Here is a 9,741-nt window from a genome sequence, read left to right as displayed (position 1 = left end):
CAGCATTCAGTTCTATGCATTCCGTGAGAGACCTCCTATCTGTGCAGGATTCAGTGCTATGCATTCAGAGAGATACCCCCTATCTGTGCAGCATTCAGTTCTATGTACTGAATGAGATACCCCAGTATAAAGTATTTATTACTGTGTGTACTGAGCTACTTTCGGCGCTGAGCACTTATCAAGGTCAAAGCTACGGACATGCAGGCACATGGGTTTCCGTAGTGTAGTGGTTATCACGTTCGCCTCACACGCGAAAGGTCCCCGGTTCGAGACCGGGCGGAAACATTTTTTTGCTCTTCACACTAACTCACTGCGGCTGATTCTTGAATTATTCTGATGCAGGTAGAACTGCACATGTACAGCACCGCATCTCAGAAACGGTCATTCAATACGTGTTTATACATTCAGCTGCTTCATGGACAGACTGACGTCCGACCCCTGTACCTTTACAGTCAGGCAGCAGGACAGCTGCTTCCATCCGCCACACACAGGCACTGCACACGCTGCAGGCGCTGACACAGGCAGACGCCAATGTTTACACAAACACAGGCACGAAATGTCCAGACTCTGAACACAGAATCATAAAGCACAAGTGAGCACAAGAGAGGGGGCTTCAGGGAGAATCAGGCACTGAGAGTGAGTTGAGAGAGAGTGAGAGTCAGGCACCAGAAGATATATACCGTCCAATTACCGTGACTATAAAGTTATTTTCCTATCAATAGTAGAATTGTAGAGCCGGGATGAGCGTGCAAATGGAATTCTGCGGACGTTATTTGGTCACCTGCATGCTAGCGTTATATCAAAATACATCCATGAATCGTGAGGTGCTGCCAGATTTGATGACATCAGTAGGGTTTATGAAAGCGAAGCCTGGCAAATAAATAAAATGAAGGGGGCACGTCAGCCTTCGAATGCCATGGGCGGTGTTGGAACTGGGCAGGCGATGCAGCGCGATGCAGCGCGATTATTGGAGGGTGCGAGGAGGATCACGCCGTCAACCAGGTCCCGGGGTTACCACGTCGCAGTGTCTAGGGCACATCGGTGATGAGGGAGTCTCCCCAGTCATTGTTTTAAATTGAGCCGTAGCTGACTTCACGTTATCGGGGCACTATGGTATACAAATTGCAGGAACAATTGTTGTTTGCTTGGTTTCTTGTCCCTTACATGTCTGCGAGAGGCGCACCGCGGCAAGGTGGCTCAAGACAGGTTGAGGACTGGTGCCAGCAGGCATGGTGGGGGCGTTCTGTGACAGTACGGTAACTAGGTGAGAGGTGTATGCAGTCTCCGCTGTGGGGTGCCCAGTTTGCTACTATGGGTGTGCGGTTTGAAGATTATATTTACACTGCCTCTGGGATAAGCCCTAAGGCTCTGACTAGCTACCTAGGGGGTGAGTAGGAGTTAGCTGTAAGGTGTACTCTCTTCTCCTGACTAGTGGGGGGTTCGGCCAGGCTCAGGTGCAGACCTTAACCAACCAGAAACTCCACTTATAACATTGGTAGAGAATGCCTAGAGTTGTTTGCAGTCCATTGGCAACGCCCCACAGAGTGAATGTTTTAGGCCACATGGCTTGTGAAGGGCTCTTGTGGTGGAGCCTGGTTCTAGAGCTAACGTCGGGCTAGTGTGTCTTGTGCTCTCATCGCACGGTTAAGTCCCAGTCATGAGCTGATTTAATCAGGGTGAGCTGGCTGGGGGTCTGGGAGTGCCGATGCATCAGAAGCACTGAGCAGCTTTCAGCCAAGGGGCTATAGTTGGTATCTGATGCAAGGGGCATCTGTTAGATTAGAGCTGTACTCCATTGTACTGCCTTTGGTGCTTGGAGGTCTGTTGTCACCACCGTTTCAATGGAAGCCATTGGAAAGCAGGTTGCTCTGAGTGGTGTATTTGCAGGCTTTATTAACATTATCAGCTACCAGTTCAAACGTGCATCTTTTACTAATCTATACAATGCAGAGCACAAGAACCAATTCCCAGGCTCCTGCAGTAGGTGCGTAAAAAGGTTGTAGCAACCTGGCAAGGGAACTGTGCCACGTGTGGTTGGTAGCTGGTCTCGTTTGGTTTGGGCATGAGCACGGCCTGTCCTTTCGCCGATGGTCGGCGAAGTTGGTGGCCTGTGCTCCCAGCAGTACTGTTTACTGAATTCGGGGTGACCATAATGGCAATTTTAAGTTATTTGTGGTAGGTCCCCTTGTTTGGGGTTAGCGGTCCGTTGGTCTAAGGGCCGGCCAGTGTGGCTTCCTGCACTCAGTTCAGTGAGCAATAACTTTGGGTGTTGTGGTGTCTGTGGTAAGTTCTGGGCAGGGAGACTCAGGCCAGTCCCCTCCCTTTTGTCGACCAGGACAGCCCGCACAAACTCCTTCAGCTGGGATCTTTTCAGGGATGGGTCATAGGGTTAAAAACTTGTCCGCAGGGACACAGCAACCCCCTAGTCACCCTGGCACAGGTATTCTAGCTTCCTGCAAGTTGAATTTAGGGTTATGATATAGAATGTATTATTAGGAGGGGCCCAGTGCGGGCACGCCATTGTCTATTATTCGGTGACTGGAATTTTGGCCACGTCAGGGTGGGCTAGTGCATAACAGCTACATGTAACATGTAAGTCTCTGTGGCGAGGTGAATAAGGAATGCTTGGTCTGCACGCATGGGCGGGCTATTTCTTTGTGGGCTTAGCTCTGCAGGCTACCTTGCGCCCTGGTTTTAACAGACTAGGATATGCAGTGAAATGTGTGGCAGGCATACGCCTAGAGATGGGTCTTCCGAGACATCTATACCTGGTTTAGTTCCTGGCTATGGAGTGGCGGCCTGACACTCTGGCGTGGGAGGTGGTCAGACGGTTGGCAGGCCTTCTAGATGTAGGTTTCTAGCTCGGGCATGTCCAAGTAAAGGTCAGGTGCCAGAAGTCGGCCCTGGGCTACAATTTCAGATCTGTGGAGCAGCAGAAATGTAAGGGTCTTGGGTTCGACCTCTTGTTTAGAAAGGGTAGGCAGCACCCACCAGTGCCCTGTTTTGGCTGCCGGGGTTTGCCCTCAGAGTGAGAAGTGGTTTAGGGCCATGGAAGTGATCTTGAGGGCCGGCACCCAAGCCAGTGCAACATGGGTTAGGTTCAGAGACAGAGATGGCCACTGATTATCAAAACGTGGCAGGGCTACTCGGAACCAAGGTAAAGGGACACAGAGTTCTGGCAGGACTCCTTGTCTGGGTTATGCAGGTGGATCTGCTAACAGCTTGGGCTTTACATGTTTCCAGGCATTGTCTGTGCACACCCATAAGTTTTCCAGCTAGGGGACGCACCACACATTTCCATGTAATAGGAGCAGTTAGTACCGGTGCATGTAAGCTCAAGAATGATGGGGCTTTTAACTCTGTATTTGCCTTGCTGCGCTTATAAGACAGGGGTTTGAATGTGAGGCTATGTCCCCGGATAAGTTCTGCTTGCATTTTAGTTTTAACAATGTGATTGGTGCTTCCAATCTCTGGACATTTTACAATCATAGAAAAAAAAAAAGGTAAGAAGTAGCAGTGTATGAACTGGGCACACTTATAGTAAGCGGCAAATATGAAGCACATATGTTGTAATCCTAAAGGGGATGCAGATGTTTCAGTTCAGGACCAGGTGGAAGCAGATTTTGGGGTCAGCTTGGTTGGCCTCTAAGGTGCAGTTTTCGGAGCTGATGGACCTTTTAAACTGAGGGCTGCTTGTGGCATCTAATGTCTCAGGCCTTTTGCCTCTCCGGGGTCACTAGCTTCACCTCAGACATTTAGGTAGGTCTAGGGTTCATTGCATGGCTTATTATGTTTTCATGAGCATAGACATCGATTACTCCTGCTCACTAGCGCTGATCCTAGCGGGGACTGTTACCAATGTATATATGGTCTTCAAGAGACATGTGTGCACTTTGTATATTAACTTGAGCATTAGCAGAGAGGTGTGGAATAACTGGGTTCCTTAAGTTGTCAAGTGGGGACAGGTTAGCAGGCCTCCTCTTGTCAGGGTTTGAGGTGTCGGTTAGATCGAGGATGAATAGACTCTATCCTGTCAGCTGGGTTGTGAGTTTGCCATTCCCAATAGGGTGCGGGTACCCTAATATTGGTGGAATAGAGGATTAGGTATAGAATGGTGTGCAGTGCTCAAAGGGGTTTTTGCAACCTAGCATTTCTTCAAGTTGCCAGGACCAACGATCGGGCCTTCCAGGCACCCTGTGAGTGGGGGTCCCAGGCATGCGCTGGAACAGCTTGCTGTAGAGGTTGCGACACAGACTAGGGGGGGTGTCTTCCCTCCCAACAATTTTGGCCATACACCTGGGAGGCATCGACTTGACTTTCCTGGGTAGGAGGACAATCAGGGGAAGCCATTGAGACCTCGTGCAGGAGGGTGAACAGCACCATGTTCAAATTCTCTAAGCAAAGGGGGTTTGGCTTCATCCGACATGGGTTACTGCACGCTACGTCCATAGGGTGTTTTGATGCAGATGGGTTACACCTGTCCAAAGTGGGAATGGACCTATTCTTGCTTGACCTGGGGGAGGCCTTGGAATCAGCAGGGTGTAGGTAACTAGGCCGATAGTGGTGGGGGCCCTGGGGTGACGGTGGCCACACCCAGTGCTGTGGCAGAGTTACAGGGCGATGCAGAGGCTATAAGGTACAGAAGAGTACCCTCTGCAGGAGCACAGTAAGGGTGCTAAAGCCAAATATTCCCAGGGAGGTCCTCGCGTTGGACCCTGGAGGTGCGACGGCGCCCCGTTAGTCCTACGGGCGGTTGTGGACCTGAGCAACCGGGGGCTGACTGCAACGCTCCGACCCCCTTAGCTGGGGGCGGTGTGAGTAAGGGGGTGGACTTGCGGTCCACCGGTGGGAGGGGCTAACCCTCCCCCAAATCTACCAAACACCGGTTGGCCAGGGCCACGGTGTAATCTTGCTCATCAGGTAGGCAGGCGGCGAGGGGCTGCCTGCCCTAGGATCGCCCGTAAGATAACCCACCATGTTGGCATATTTGTTATGCAAATAAACCTGCAGCAATTTTCTCCACTAAGAATGTGTCTTGTCTGATTATTTCTCCATATTATTGCTGTGGGAGGGATGGGGAGTGTTGCCGATATTGGCACTATGCAGGGCTGCCCCGGGCCCACAAAGGGGGCCCTCCTAAGAGGGCAACCCTCCTTAGTGCCACAGAATGGCACACGACGAGTCAGCCTCCCAGTGTTTGGGACCCTCGTGGTCCCCCATGCCCACGTCACTTCCGGCTAGGAGGGGGTGGGGGGAGAGGTACTTATACCTCTCCCGCCCACTGCTCGCCCTCTTTTTCAGGCTGCCTGACGCCGTTTCCCTCCCCACCGCTTACCCGGCGTACAGGCATGGGGGGATTGATCTAACTTATTATTTTGTGTTGCAGGCGGAGTTACAGGGCAATCCAGAGGCTGTAAGGTACAGAACGGTACCCTCTGCAGTAGCACAGTAAGGGTGCTAAAGCCAAATATCCCCAGGGAGGTCCTCGCATTGGACCCTGGAGGAGCGACGGTGCCCCGTTAGTCCTACGGGCGGTTGTTGACCTGAGCAACCGGGGGTTGCCTGCAACGCTCTGCCCCCCTTAGCTGGGAGGGCATGAGTAAGGGGGTGGACTGGCAGTCCACCGGTGGGAGGGGCTATCCCCTCCCCCAAATCTACCAAACACCAGTTGGCTAGGGCCACGGTGTAATCTGGATCATCAGGCGGGCAGGCGGCGAGGGGCTGCCTGCCCTAGGATCGCCTGTAAGATAACCCACTAGGTTGGCATATTTGTTATGCAAATAAACCTGCAGCAATTGTCTCCACTAAGAATGTGTCTTGTCTGATTATTTCTCCAGGATATTGCTGTGGGAGGGATGGGGAGTGTTGCCAATATTGACATTAAGAGAGTGAGACACTCAGGCACCAGAAGTGATTTAAGAGAGTGTTAAAGAGTGATAGACTCATGCACTGGGAGTGAGTTAAGAGAGTGTTAAAGAGTGAGAGACTAAGGCAACAGGAGTGAGTTAAGAGACTGTGGGAGATGAGACACTCAGGCATTGGAAGTGAGTTAAGAGAGTTAGAGACTCATGCAGCAGGAATGAGTTAAGAGAGTGTTAAAGAGTGTTAAAGAGTGAGAGACTCAGGCACTGGGAGTAAGTTAAGAGAGTGTGAGAGACTGAGGCACTGGGAGTGAGTTAAGAGAGTGTGAGAGATTGAGAAACTCAGGCACCAGCAGTAAGGTAAGAGAGAATGAGAGACACAGACACCGGAAGTGAGTTAAAAGAGTGAGATACTCTGGCACTAGGAGTGAGTTAAGAGAGTGTGAGAGGCTGAGAGAGTGAGAGAGGCACTGGGAGTGAGTTAAGAGAGAGTGAGAGACACAGGCATTGGGACTGAGTTCCGACAATGTGAGAGAGCGAAAGACACTGGCACTGGGAGTGAGTTAAGAAAGGGTGAGAGACTCAAGCACTGGAAGTGAGTTTACGAGAGAGTGAGAGTGAGAGACTCAGGCACCAGGACTAAGTTAAGAGATTGCGAGTGAGTGAGGGACTCAGGCACTGGGAGTGAGTTAAAAGAGTGTTAGAGAGCGAGACACAGACACTGTGAGTAAGTTACGAGAGTGTGAGAGGGTGGCGAGACTCAGGTACTGAAAAGACACAGAGGTAAAGAAATGGAGCATGTTACAGCTGCAGGACGAAGAATGATGCAGGTATTTGTAATAAAGGTCTCTAAATATGACATGCATGCACTGGTCACACAAATACACACACATTGTGTAGTCTCCAGCACTGATTACAAATACACGCATATTGTGTAGTCTCCAGCACTGATTACAAATACACGCATATTGTGTAGTCTACAGCACTGATCACAAATACACACACATTGTGCAGTCTCCTACACTGATTACAAATACACACACATTGTGGAGTTTCCAGCACTGTTCACAAATACACACACATTGTGCAGTGTCCTGCACTGATTACAGATACACACTAATTGTGTAGACTTCAGCACTGATTACAAATACACACACATTGTGTAGTCTTTAGTGTCAGCCCCTACGGGTTGGTGGTCTTCCAGATTTGCAATTTAATGAGTTTAATAAAATCTTTATTTTAGTTTAGCCAAACTATAAATGTGCTTGTCCATAAACAACAGACTAGTCTATTACTTACTATAGTTTGATGCCAGTAGTGAAGGTTTAACTAACCGGGCCACCGTACACCACACATATACAGTCTTTAACTGTGTAGAAAAGAAAACAAATGAACAGTAACATTCCAATATATACATATACACATTCACAAACACACATAGTGAGCACTTTAAAATTGTTATTAATATCGATTTTTTATTATGTATATTTTTGTCACGTGGTAGATTTTCATGCACACTCCTGTCCACCATGCGCACGCGCAGGTATTTGGCATATATTGTATATTTTACTTCGAATGTGCAAGACAAAAATATAGATATAGTGTATTTAATTTTTATTTTTGAAAGCGGAAAACAATTTCTAAATGGATAAATTCCCTTCCCATAAACTGCTCCTCCGACCTCATCAAATGCATGAATCTGATGCTCCTGAGGCAGTCGTGGTGGGGCTAGGAACCACAATCAAATGAGAAAAAACAAAGACCCCCTGAACAATGAATAGTTCAATTCCTAGGACAGGGACTTGAATAGTAATGACAAAAACTCCTAGGCAATGTCAATAAAGTAAACAAATTACACAATATCTATGACAATAAGAAGACCAAGGAAGACGGAAACAATATGTTCAAAGTTGTTACTATTTTAATAATTTCTTCTCATATTATTTAAACAAATGATATTTAGACAAAACATTTAAAAAATGAAACACAATATTTAACACATTACATTTAATCAATATGTATAAATAAAAGGTTAAAAAGTGGCAATATCTTTATTAACTCGAAGCGTGTTTCGGCGTATTACTAGGAACCACAATCTCCAGCCCTCTTTGCGGCTGCTGCCGCCTTCGAGCTCCGAAAGCGCCTGGAGGCGCATAAATTAACACCAGCACTCCCGCATTGCAGGATGCGCGCGGCGTGCCCGGGCCGCGCCCAGGCAAAGCCCGCGCCAAGGGCCCGTCAGCGACAGGAAGAGACAGGGCCACCCCCCTTTTTGGTCACCAATCGTCCAGAGGTGAGTGCCTCCAAGTCCAATATCTTGGCTTTTCTCGAAATGTATGAACTGATACAATTTACACCATGGGGAAGCGCATCGGGCAATTAAACGAACGTCCTATCAGCAGCAGCATTAACAGTATGCTAGAAAGGGTGGTTAACATCGTGTCAGGGGAAATTGAACTAACTGAGCGCCGCCTGCCTTTGGATAACGAGGGTTCATTGATTAATCCACATATCAGAGGGGCTTCATCTGATCCTAACTCTGTACTGTGCCCAGTACACAAACATGTCTTACCTCAGCCCCAAAACTCAGGCACTACCACCTCAATGCACGCCAGCATAAGTTCATCTGGCAATATACCAGAAATGCGATTAGTTATCAATGTTCCTACAATAGTGGAAAATCCGGTCACAAAACGCAAGAGGAAATGTGGGAAACCTGTCTGTGCCAAGAGGAAACAACCATCCAGGCTGAGCGCATCCAGTAACTGTCTGTCCGCATGGATGTAGTCATCTATAAGAACTGGTACCCCCGGGGAAGGTTATAATGGGGCTTCGCACCGTTCCATCAGCACACAGACTGAGGCACTGTTGAACAACGGGGGGTAGGAGACACAATTATGAACTCTGTTATTGATATTGATTCTGTGTTTAGGCAATTTAATGATTTTCTTGACTCTAAATTCACCTCCATCTTAGAACGCCTAGATCGCCTTGATACAGCTGTGGGAAAGCTTAGCCCACCAATGGCGACAGCACAACCTATGGCTGCCCTGAGGATGGTTTCATCGCTAACACCAGTCTAAACCCAGACTCAAATACCATAGCTATTGCTCCCACCCCCACTTCTGCAATCCCAGTACCTACTAGTCTCCACAGAAGTAGAGCCTGTCCCACATGCAAACAAGTTAGGGAGAGCTGCACAGTCAGGCCTGATGCGGTATTAAATCCTAATCTAAGGAGTAGTGCATCACCCACAGATGACCTGGTCACAACCTTGCATCCAGACTTCAGCCGAGTAGTACCTACCCTGAATGCTTACATGCCAGAATCATGCCAAGCAACCGAAGCAGGAGTACAATAGACACCTCAAGCAAAAACCATCTGAGGCCTAATACAGATGTTTTGAGTTTGCCCCTGGCCACTTGTCCATATGTATTAGTTTTGGCCGGTGTCCCTACCATTATAAGAGACCAGAGGGAGTCCTGGGTGGACCTACGTAACAAGTGTGTGGACTGGTTAATAAAGCACAAAAGGTTCCACCCATCTGACATGAACGAGATCATCATGGTTCGCAGAGTCGGTGGTTTGCCCCGTTCCCCAAGAACATAGACGGTGACTGTATTGTGATTAACTTCCGCAAGCCTCATATGGTACGATGCCTATTGAGAGCTTGCCAGTTTAACATCTAACCAATGTACCAACATCTGATCCTTACCACTGGCCTATTTTTATAAACCAACACTTAGGCCCATTGTAAATCAGCATGTATCCCCCACATCATATAATAGGTTTCAGGTTTTATCCAAACTTGATACCCAGGATTGACAACCACCCTCACTGGAACATCAACCAGACCCCCATGATAATCGGCAGGTGTTTG

The 9,741-nt window shown here is 48.5% G+C and overlaps 1 non-coding gene across 1 annotated transcript; it reads left to right on the top strand.

The window, feature by feature from the left end:
• Positions 1–212: 212 nt before the first annotated feature.
• TRNAV-CAC (transfer RNA valine (anticodon CAC)) lies at positions 213–285 on the top strand. The gene has a single exon. It is a non-coding gene; the product is annotated as a tRNA-Val (tRNA).
• Positions 286–9,741: the final 9,456 nt, after the last annotated feature.

Source organism: Triturus cristatus, chromosome 4_1 (assembly GCF_964204655.1).
Source record: "Triturus cristatus chromosome 4_1, aTriCri1.1, whole genome shotgun sequence".
In the NCBI taxonomy this organism is placed as follows: Eukaryota; Metazoa; Chordata; class Amphibia; order Caudata; family Salamandridae; genus Triturus; species Triturus cristatus.
The sequence above is the reverse complement of the archived record's forward strand: the minus strand, read 5'-3'. Positions and strand labels throughout refer to the sequence as shown.